This window comes from Lutjanus erythropterus, chromosome 3, assembly GCF_056507025.1.
Source record: "Lutjanus erythropterus isolate fLutEry1 chromosome 3, fLutEry1.hap2, whole genome shotgun sequence".
Taxonomy (NCBI): Eukaryota; Metazoa; Chordata; class Actinopteri; order Lutjaniformes; family Lutjanidae; genus Lutjanus; species Lutjanus erythropterus.
In genome coordinates, this window is record NC_139319.1 from 41,001,732 (window position 1) to 41,011,310 (window position 9,579).

Below are 9,579 nucleotides of genomic sequence, written 5' to 3' on the forward strand. Positions count from 1 at the left end.
ATACCACATTATTACAAAAATATTAGGACAGATGCTCAAAACATGATTGTATGTAATATACAAACAAAACAAAAAAGGTGTGTTTATTGGCTCCAAACAGGAATGAAAATGCGGTATAGTCTCTGCCCCATAACCGATGTTAATTTGAACATGTAATGTGATTTATTGTTAGAGTTAGACAAGGGCTGGATAAGGCATCTTGACTGCATTTAGACGAAAAACCTGATTCGGTAGAAACCCAAAGTATATAAATATAAGTACAATAGTCAGTGTAGCACAGGGCAGTCTGTCTGTACATTTACATCCAGCAGCAGCAGATAACAACAAAACCAGCAGAGCTGCTGCAATATGAAATTCCACAAAAAGTAACATGATGTCCCATATCAGCCTGCTGCTGTTGTTATGTATCAGGCTTCAAATTAGGCTTAAGGTTCACATGATTTCTCTTGACTGTCCCTCAATGTTACAACAGCATATGTCCATATCGTCCCAGCACCCTGAGCACGGGGATAAAGTGCACCACTGTTCAACAAGTTATTTGCTGTCACATTTAAAATCTCAGATAAAATTTCAAGTGAAAGCCCAAAGCACGCAAGAACACTGGAATTATACTTTATCTGAAACACTTCTGGGTCAAACAGCCGACTGGCAGAAGTAGCTACATATGATGGATTTACCTTTAACAGGAGGCTGTGGTGAAATCCTCTCTCTCAGACCAATGAAGAAAGACGCTCAAACTCTCCACAAGAATCCATCCGAAAACCACCGTCAGGTAAGTGTGAAGCGAGCCCCCAATAGTGGCAGGGATGAGACGTTCGAGCACTGCTCTCACCCTCTGGGACTGTATTTTACATGGCAGGAAATCTCTCTCCAGATAGATTTTTTTAGAAGCAGACTGCCCTCAGAAGTGCATGAAACTGAGACTTTCCCACCAGCGACAGCACGTGGCTAGTTTCTCTGTCCGTTGTCTGGTTGCCACTGTGGGTCTCCTACACAACTTGACCTCTGCTCACTGGCCTCGTTTCTGGCTTGAGACAATGTATGAACCCCAGTGCATTAAAGATGTGGGAAGGGGAGAAGGGCGAAGGTGGGCCCTCTTATGTGATTGTACCCACTGGCCTGACAGTGAAGCTCGTTGAAGGCTCCTTAAGGCGCTCACTCTTTTACTTATGGTGCCGGTTACAAGAAGCAGTTCGCACGAGCCTCACAAACCTACTACAGTGCCTCCATCTAGAGAATCCTTAGAGAAATTTACTGGATTTAATTTTATAAAACTTGGAATCGATTTAGCTCTTAAATCAAAAAATGTTTAAATTATGTTAGTTTAAGTCACTTTTTATTTCTTAAGAATTAAAATTGCACTACTTATTAGACCTGGATTTATTCCACAATCAAAGAACTAAATTTTAGCCAAAAAATTAAGTCTGTCTATTTCTTCAGGTATTAAGCTGCTAGACTAGATTTAGTCTTATCCCTAATTTATTAGAACTTAAGTTTTAATCGAATCTTAAAATGATTGAAATCCTTGTTACCAGAAACAAAACCACTATAATTTATAACTGGATCCATCTAAATTTGCTGGATTGAAATTTAGTTTGAGAACTAATTAATTCCTAACACTCCTCAAAATTGCAAAAAAAAAAAAAAAAAAAAGTACACCTATGTTTAAAAGCCATAATTCATGGTCTACAAAAATATGTACACATATCAAAAACTATACCCCTTGACCTATTGGAGCCCAACAGCTATAAAGCTCCACCTGGCCAGCCGGGGAAGGGGGCCTAAAGATTCTCTACCCTGTGGTGTGTGTATGAGGTGTGAACAAGTCAGTCGTGTGTGCCGTGGTGTGGATGCACTGGAGCTTACCACTGGGGGGCCACACGGTGTCCTGTGAAGAATAAACTCCTTTACGTGGTTCTTATGGTACTCCTAAAAAGGAAATCCAGAAACCAAGTCTTCTCAAGTTTGCATGTTTTTATTCACTCAATGTTGCGCTTACAATGTCACTTATCCACTATGGCAAAAATAAAACAGAAAAAGATGAACTGGTTTGGTTTGGTTTTACATGCTCTTGTTTCAGGCTTATTTGAATCTAACTGTTTTGATCAGCTGAACAGTCACAAACTGGAATTAATATCACACAAAGAACTCAATATAAGCCTTGAGTTATTGAGCTCCTCAGGCAACTATAACATTTCAGTTTCTAAAAGGAAGCTAAAAATTCGAGCTATCGCCATATCCATGCGTGAGGTCAAAGGAAAGTGTGAAACCCGGGTTGTATCTCCATAGGTGTGAAGTTTTCAAAAAAGCCCCAAAAAGCCCCGATAATTACTAGGCACTTCCTTTTATATCCGGTTCCGTTGCATCGACATGGCAGATATTCAGTGGCAGCACATCTACCAGACAAAACCAGTTCAAAAGTTCAAATAAGTTCATGACGCTCATCTGACCCCATGTGTCAGTACGATGTGAGCCACCTGCTCTGCACTTGCAGGAAGTTCTAACCACAAGCTTTTGTCTATGGCAGAGAATACCTCGCCCGTATCCTAGCAACGCTAAAATTCAATATTTTACAAAATCACGTCTTTCCTCAAATCTGACTTTGTTGCCTACTATTCTGCAAGCCAACAAGTACATAAGAAATTTCCAAAACAATCAAACCAAATTCAGATAATAAACAAACATGTTCCTCCACATACACACAGCTCTGATGGAACCATCCTAAACATGATAGTTTAAAAAAAACAAAAAACAAAGGAATTGTGCTTAGAGTTCAGCAGTCAGGAGTCCTGTGGTTGATGTAAAAGTTTTCTGACTTGTGTATATAGTTCTATTTTTTGTGTGTATGCAACAGAGAAAAACTAAAGAGAATATGTGTAGAATATTTAGGGGAAAAAATAGGCATTAAAATGTTTATTTTGGGATTTACATAAGTTAAAGCTGTGGATTGTGTATTTAAGGTCATGACCTGAATTTTACTTGTGACCACTGTGGCTGCCATCCGCTGGTACATCAGAGATTCCTACACGGTGGATGGCTTCAGTCAGAAACATGTGTGACAGCAGCTTTGGGAACCTGCTGACCAGACAGCTGGATGGGATGTTTCCATGTCACAGCTGCATGTCTCACAGAGAAAGGTGCAGCAGATCTGGCAGCAGCGGCCTGCCCAAGACTGCCCTCCACCCTGCTGGATGTTACAAATGGAAGCGCACATCTGAAGGGCGGAGCAGTTTGTGAGCAGAAAGGTTGGAGAGCGAGATGAGCTGGGTGGACAGTAGGGGGCACACGGAGATAAGGTGTCAGTCAGAGTGAGACACTGGGAGAGATATCATCTCATCATCAACTCATCATCCTTCTACTGATGGATTTAACACAAAGAGGGGAGAAAATATTAATCTCATATGCTGCATTTTAAAGCCAGAGATACTGTAGAGCTTTTCATATTCAAACCTTGGCACGAAACAAACAATACGGTTTTGGAGGAAAATCTACAGAATCCCCAAACTGTCAGCTGTGAGGGTCGTGCTGCTGTGTTCATGAAAACAGCCTCTGCTTTTGACTTGCGGAGGTAAAGATTCAAGGAATCTGGTCCCGAGTACAGACGAGCTGAGAATGTACAGTATCTAAAATATGATGCGTCATTAATAACGTGTAATAAAAGACCAGGAAAAATGTTGAAGGACTTTTTTCTCAGCAGGTGAGGTTGTTGCAGGTTTAAATGCTCTTGGTGATTTGTATCATATTGTTTGACCTGCTTTAATTTTTCCACATGAGATTGAATGAATGTGACGCCACATCCTTTAGTTTACTCCAAATACGCGCGCGCATATTTAGGGCAGCGGTCGGTTGATAATTTGCTCATGATAAGTTAAATGTCATGTAATATCCACATTCATTGTTCACATTAACAATAAAAACAGGAGGAAGCTCTTTGATGGTGACGTGGAGGCTCTTCAGATAACAGAATGCAAACTTTGACATTGATCTAATATGGCTTTTTAAGTATAATAATACGATAATAACGTTATTGGTATCATATAATTTCCTAATGAATATTTTCCTCCTGAGCCCCACTAACAGATGAACCAGTTGTATTGCAATAAGAAAAGAATAATACGGTGATACAGATTACCTTTATAAATTAAGCAAAAACCAGCATGCAATAAATCTGGACCACATTTATATTTTACTTTTTTTTAACTGCAGGTGGTTATGGTGTGTTTCATTGTAATGAGAAAGAAAATTACACTCTATTACTCACAGAACAGACGGGAGTGACAAAAGAAACATTAATTTAACTTATCATCAGCTCCTGGCAGGATAGTTAAGCTGCTGGTTTCATATTCAAACCACCGAACGTAACAAATTATACGTTTTATTGAGGGAAGAACTTAAGGATCCTGTAAGTATACTTGATGCAGACACCTACAATGAAAGATTTCCACACGGGTTTCAAATTAAACTTCATGTATGTTACCCTAAATCTTATTTTTATTTATTCATCAATACGTGCGCACACGGAATCACTCCCTTCTTGCTGAAATACGTTCCCGCATAATTTATTTATAGTCTGTTAAAGAATAACAGCCCTCCTCTTGAACCGTAATAAAAGTCCTGAAAGTAGCTGTTACTAACAACAATAAAAGCAGGAAAGTGCTCTTTATTGATGACGTGGTGGCTCTTAGAAGAGCCTTTTGTGAAGAGAGAGACAAAAGTGATGACAGCTCACTTCTTCTTGGGTGCTGCCTTCTTGGCTTTAGGTTTGGTCTTTAAGGGGGCTTTCTTTGCTGCGGGGGCTTTCTTGACTACTTTCTTTGTGACCTTTTTGGCTTTCTTGGGGCTCTGGGCTGCTTTCTTCTGGGCTGTTTTCTTGGTCGCCACGGACTTCTTAGGCTTCGGGGACTTCTTAGCGGCTACTGGTTTCTTTGCTACCCTGGGCTTCTTAGCAGCTGCGGGCTTCTTAGCGGCGGGTTTCTTAGCAGTAGAAGCGGGTTTCTTAGGTGCAGGTTTCTTGGCTTTTTTAGGCTCAGCCACCTTCTTGCTCATCTTAAAAGATCCAGAAGCCCCGGTCCCCTTGGTCTGGACCAGAGTCCCCTTAGCTACCAGACCCTTGATAGCGGTCTTGATGCGGGAATTGTTCTTCTCCACATCGTAACCTCCAGCAGCCAGAAACTTCTTTAAAGCGGCCGTGGACACGCCGCTCCGCTCCTTGGACGCGGACACAGCTTTGATGATGAGTTCACTGACGCTGGGACCAGTCTTCGGTTTGGAAACCTTCTTTTTAGCTTGTTTCGGCGGCGCGGCGGCTGCTGGAGCTGGAGCTACTTCTGCCATGTTCTGTGAATATTCTGTTCCTATTTACTACAACTCAAGAGTCTGACTGAACTGTTGGAGAATCCAGATCAGGCGTCTGTATTTAAACACACCATGAGAACCGTGGAGACTCAGTCCAGCCCGTGGCTCCTCTGAGCGGTGTGAATGTCGTGTCACTTGTGTTTTCTCTTCATCGATAAAAGAGTCCAGACTAAATGTGGGACAAGTTCTGAAGACTGACAGTGAAGGAGTCGATAGTGGACTTGTGTCTCTTCATATTGACGTCATGCAGAGCTCTGATGCTCTCTGCTTTTTCTTTGAGGAGCCTCTAAAACTCACACATTCACCGCCGCGTCCAGCGCTGCTCAGACACTTTTCTCACTCATTTCTCTCCTAAAATGTTTGAAAATCCATCCGAGCTCCATCAAAAGCCGTTTTCAGCTGCTCCACGTGTTTGTTCACAGACTCCAAGTAAAAACAAGCATCTGTTGATCATCACTTTGTTAGAAAGTCAAGTTATTCTGGTAGCAGCAAACACACTGCCCATCTCACACACACAGCTGCTGACTGCGGCTCTTTTCTGAAGGAGCTCGTTTCCGCCAGTGAAAGAAAAAAATATTCCAAAGGTAGATCATCATTCTGAGTTTCAAAACGTCAAACTTATGAGATAAAAAGTACATTTTGATCTTTTTATAAACTTTTTATCTCATAATTTTGACTTTTAAAAATCCCGTTATCATCTAATTCTGATTTATTGTGGGGATTTTTTTTTCTTTCACTGGTGGAAACGGACTTCCATAGTTTTCTTCTAGTTTTGATTAAGATAAACTGTTAATAGTTCTGCTATTAGTCCTATTATTATTACTATTAGTTCTACTAATGAGCGCGTTTTTAAATGGAGCAGTCACACTGATGAATTCTGACTGTTAACAGTTTTTCTGCTCATGTCCAAAGTAAGGATTTGGACTTAATTGAAAAATGTCAGAGTAACTCAGCAGTTTAGATTCTGCTGAGCTGAGATCAGATGATATGACATGTTCACTTTGGTTCCCGAGGAAAACCTGCAGTTTTCTGTGTTGTGCAAGTTCACACTTAAAAAGAGCTCAAAGTTCAGTTCACACAGATTAAAATGAACTAGTTGATGTTCATAGTTCACATTCTTACAGTTTGAACCAAGGTCACATCCTTAAAACGAACTAGCTCCTAATTTTTACTTAAAATGCAGAAGATTCTAAAGAAAGTAATATTATTATATGCAACAGCAGTAATATGATTATTTTGAGGTGTACTTTAGTTGGTTAATATGACTTTTTAAAAAAATAGTGTTTCAACTGCCCACAACCACTGTAACAACTGTCCCCACCAAGGGAGCAACGGTAACACTCTGCATGAAATTTTGCATTACTTGTTGTTACTAGTGAAAATTTATATATTGTATTATTAATTAATGCTCATATGTTTGCACATATGTAAGTGCTGGACTATGTAGTTTGAACATTCATAGGATAAGAAGAAAGTAATGATGAAATACTGACCTGGGCCCCATTTCCCGGAGCCTCCTTAGTGCTATGTCTATTCTAAGTTGTACCTTAAGGTCTCCCTTAAGCTTACAGGCTGTTTCCAAGAGTCTCCTTTGTTAAGGTATTCCTTCTGAAAGTTACTCTCATGTGTTACCAGCCGAGCACAGCGAGTGCTTTAATTAATTAGTTAACAAGCACAAAGCGCCATGAATTCAAACTGATCATTAAAGCAGTTAATACAGCAACCTTTAACTCTACCATCTGAATGAGACACACAACACAATGTCTGCCACCAGCTCTGTGTAGAAATACTTCAAATGATTACATAATAGTGATGTAAATTGTGTGCTGCACTGGAGTAATGAAATCCGCAGGACTGAGGTTTGCTGCAACATTTCATATCAGACAAAATTCCAAGTGAAAGCCCAAATCTCAAGAACACTGAATTCATACTTTACTCCAAACACAGATGTGTTTGGAGTAAAGTTTGCATACATCACTGTCAGTGGTGGACAGTAATGAAGTACATTTACTTGAGTACTGTACTTAAATACATGTTTTGAGTATTTCTACTTTACTTGAGTATTTGTTTTTTGGAAACTTATGACTTTCACTACATTTCAAAGACAAATATTGTACTTTTGAATCCACTACATTTCTAGGAAGTTTGTTGTTCATTACTTTTAGTTTAAGCATAGCTTAGAAGTCAGCTGTTGCTGTTTTTCTTTTCTAAAAGGCAATAAGTCACATGCTGTGTTCCTCACAGATGGAAACCAATCACAGTACCTGCACTGAACATGGATTGATGTAAAAGCAGAAATGTGTCATCCAGACGCTCTGTAACAAGAACAAGCAAGCTCTCCCTCTTTCATCCAAACAAAAGTCTGTGATGGTGACGGCAGGAGAAAGACTAAATTAAATCTCAAGATGTTATTATAATTAGAAAAGAGAAATAATTCCAGGTAGCTTTTAAAGTTGGATTGTTTTTATCGGGGTGAAAAATATAACATAATTCATGTATATACTGCCTCTGAAGACAGAAAGAAATCTCAGTTATTTAACAGACTTATTTAACTCCTTACAGTCGGCTTCAATCTGCTTTCATGCTGTGATTTTAATACAGTTACATCAGAAAATGACAACAGCTGTCCTTTTTGTTTTTGATTGTATTTCTATGATGAAGTTTTTATAGGTGTTTCTATAGACTTTGTGTAGCAGAGTGGTTCTACAAGTATCAGTGCATCATTAGATGGTTTCAGAGAGTTACAAGCTTCTGTAAATGCATCATGAAAACAATACAGCATGTATTGATATTAGAAAATGTACTTTGTAATTTGTACTTTTGAATACTTGAGTTTTTTTTAAACATGTACTTTTGAATACTTGAGTATTTTTTAAAAGCAAATACTCTAGTACTTTAACTTGAGTAAAGTTTTGACTGACCAACTTTCACTTGTAGTTGAGTAATATTTGACCAGGAGTATCTATACTTTGACTCAAGTACTGGGGTTCAGTACTTTGTCCACCACTGATCACTGTATACAAACAGTCTGTCTCACAGGAGTGCAGCAGCCTTTGGCCCACGCATCTTTTAAAGTAGTTAAGCCCTTGTTTTTCATTTCTTCACAGCTACATGCTACCTGTGCTTACTCTCCCACTGTTAGTACCCTTCTGAAGTCCATACATTTGTGCAGAACAGTTTCTCTTCACAACAGTCCATGCAGTTGTAAGGAACTGTCAGTTGGTGGCACTCTTCCTCTTTACAGTCTTTCGTGTCCCCTCCCAGCTGCCCAAGCTCATTCCTTGAGGTTTCAAACGCCCAAAAGCCACTGAGATCTCTGGTATGCAGCCTCTCTCACCGCACAGCTGCATTCTGTGCATTTCATCCCACACATGAATACAGAACTCTACCCAGCAGGCCTCTGTGGACAGATTAGTATTATTTCCTCTAAACAGCTTTCATATGCATCTGGGCGCTGTAGTGGAAATTCCCATTTCTTATGTAATTATTATGTACCTCTTATGTAGTCCACCACACCACAGTGACTAAGCAGAACATGTGAGGAAACCTTATGCTCTGTTTAGAAACAATTAGTGTTGCCAGATGTTCAATAATTCATGTGTTTTTACCATTCTTTTAACAACTCTGCAATATATGATCAACAATTCCAAAAAATTCTGTGTAAAACAATAAAAGGTTGCCCTCTGGTTTAGATGGTGGAGCCTCCGGTCCACATGGCATAGTTTTTCCAGTTGGTGTTGTATTTCAGGTTTTTTCTGTATGTGCAATAGTTTTGTTTAAAAACTATAATGTTCAAGTCGCAGCATGATGTTGCTGCATTTTGCATCTGGCAACACTCTGTATATGTAGGCTGTAAATGACTAAAGAAGGTCTGAGATACTCGTGTGTCACCAGACAGGATAAGATACAGTAGGGCAGTCAGAGCATAAGTGTCCCTTTATGTGCAGCTCCTGCCATCTGGGGACAGAAAACGGCATAGTGGGCCATATTCAGTATGGTAGAAGAGCTCCGGATACCCCTCCCTTCTCCTATCAGTTCATACATCTAGCCCTCTCTCTGAACAGCAAAAAGATGCTCAACAGGTTGGGCTGGTCTTCTTAGGCGTTGCAAGAGTGTTGGCACCAAATCACATCAGCCTTCTGGGTGCATGACAGAAGCCTGATGATTTGTCTATTATCTGTTTTCACTGTCATGAGTTTTCTCACAGGCCTATTGCTTCTTCAG

At 39.8% G+C, this 9,579-nt stretch overlaps 1 long non-coding RNA gene and 1 pseudogene across 1 annotated transcript in view; both read right to left on the reverse strand.

Moving 5' to 3' along the window:
- The window catches only part of LOC146330677 (uncharacterized), a 215,788-nt gene that overhangs the window by 104,250 nt on the left and 101,959 nt on the right, over positions 1 to 9,579 (reverse strand). The gene's annotated exons all lie outside the window — the stretch shown is intronic.
- LOC146330686 (histone H1 pseudogene) lies at positions 3,863 to 5,823 on the reverse strand (annotated as a pseudogene).